The following is a 2,506-nucleotide window of genomic DNA, read 5'->3' as shown; positions in this document are numbered from 1 at the left end:
CACATACGTTTTTAAGAACCAAGACTATGGTATAAGAGTAATTGTGCTAATAACATGTTGAGAATGTTTTAGAGAGAGAGAGACAAGAGTAACTAGAAGTAATATGCACACATATATAAACATACACACACAAGAAGTGAGTTTATTGATAGGATTATATCTCTTATATAAAGAAAAGGGGAGAAGAAAAATAGTTTCTCCCTACTATATTCCAAACATTGTAGCTATAATAAATACTGTAGACTAGAGTAAATAATATGGAGAGCACCAGCTACATTTAATGCTCTCAACAAAATCAAAGACATAGTTAAATATCTTAGCATAAAATTTAGAATAATCTTATTAAAAATTAACATTTATATATTTTTTTATGACTGCTAGAATCAAGATTTAATTTAATATTTGTAGACTTATAATAATAATAACATTTGGTCCATTTTTTGGCATCTTCTTATAGAATAATATCTCAAAAAACCAAGGATTTCAAAGGAGCATTTTTCTTGACCAGTTAAAGGACCTTTGTAATGTATTTATACCATAACTTTCTAAATTGGACTTTTTGATATAAAGACCTATGAATTGTATAGAATATAATTACTTGAATACTAAAACTTGTTGAGATTTTTAACAATGTGACATTGTTGAATACACCTCACAATACCAACATTTTCTGATTATTGATCATTAATTTCTTTAGTAAGTTAGAAATTAATAAATTTTTGTGATGATAATTTATTTAATTAATTATATTATTACTATCCACTACTAATGGTGAAAAATTGCTTTCATTTGTTGTTATTTGATACCACCAATAACATTTTAAGTTGGGATATTTAAGTTTAAATTTTGATTTTTTAATATTTTAATTATTCTTTCAAATTAAAAAAATTTAAAAATAAATGAATTATTTTAAATTCTTATAATATCAAGCTATTAAACCCCACCGAGGAGGAACAATATCCATCAAGATCAATGATAGAATCTTTTAGCAACATCAACAATACCAACTGATTGATATAACATTACTAATTGCCAACAACAACAACAACAATAAAATAAAAATAAAACCTAAAAAGGCTCTTTGTGATTGTGAAAAATGTTGAGAAATGTTTCAACCAGTGCTGCTATTATCAAAGATGGATGCTTCAAGCGGGCATCTTTCCATAAGACGTTCTCTGTGAAAGAGTTGGAAAATATATCTAATCAAAGTATTATATGTAAATCTTTTAAGTGAAAACACAAAACAAAAAGGTGTAGCAAAGATGTGTTATAGTAGATGGGATTAAACATGCTTACAAATTAAGGACAATTATTGGTTTGATTAGATTCAAGTAATTGTGTTACATGCAACTTATTTTTATTTTAGTTAAAAAGATTAATTAATGGTATTACTTTTGCTTATTTTTTTTTAATTTTTTGTAATGAGATTAGTGTATCAAGATAGATCGCACAATGAATATTATATATATATATATATATATATATATGTATATATGTATATGTTTATATAGTTATTTAAAAAGATAAACCAAATATAAAATTTATAATTATAATTTAAAATCTTATAAATGGTTCAAATATACTATTAATTCTTGATCAGTTAATTTCTCTTAAATGGACATGTTTTTAATGAAACCAGATGGTTTCACTTAACATTCATATTTTAGAGCTTTATTTTCTCTTAACACATCACATCATAAGTAAATAAATAAATAAATAAATAAATAAATAAAATCTATGCATCACTTTCCATTCCATAATTAGATAATCCATTGCTGTTTTCATTATTATGAATACTTTTCTACACTGAAAGCCAATATTAACAAATATCTTCATGAAATTCCATTCATGTATCACTTCATTCTCATACTCCCACAATCCCCATCTTGCGCTTCAAGAATGGAACGTTCAACGTCCACGTAAGCATCCACCTCAATATTCACGCAAGCGTCCACGTAAGCATCCACATAAGCACCCACCTCAGCATCCACGCAAGCGGCTACGTAGGCGCAACTCAAATTTGAGCGGGACTGTGGGCGAAGGTGAACGCCGCCAAAATGTGCCGGTCGGCGAAGTGAGAAGCGAGGATGTCCTCCAACACCCCCAGCTTTAGAACACAGCCGCTGCACCCGGTTGATGGGATTCCTTCATGGAGCCTCGATGCGTTGATGCGCAGTCAGTCACGCACGAGATGCTGCTGCTGATGCAACGGTGCATGGCATCGCAGTTGCTCCTGCTTAGACACAGCGATGATCTCTCGTGTCATCGAAGCAGTTTCGTCCGCAGAGGCGTTAGACCCACCTCGTTCGCAATCCCCGCTTGGTCAGGGTGGCGTTTCGGTGCCACAAACCGTCTGTACAGACGCCGAACAAGACGCTGTGGACGGTAAACTTGACGCGAAGAGGGAACCGGGCCGATGTGTGTGTGGACTCGCAGCGTCGTTTGAGATCAGCAGCTGACTGATGATGGGTTGGAAGGGCTGTGGACGTTACAGAGAGGGGTTACT

This window comes from Physcomitrium patens, chromosome 23, assembly GCF_059467195.1.
Source record: "Physcomitrium patens ecotype Gransden chromosome 23, ASM5946719v1, whole genome shotgun sequence".
Lineage (NCBI taxonomy): Eukaryota > Viridiplantae > Streptophyta > Bryopsida > Funariales > Funariaceae > Physcomitrium > Physcomitrium patens.
Note: the sequence above shows the minus strand (reverse complement) of the source record.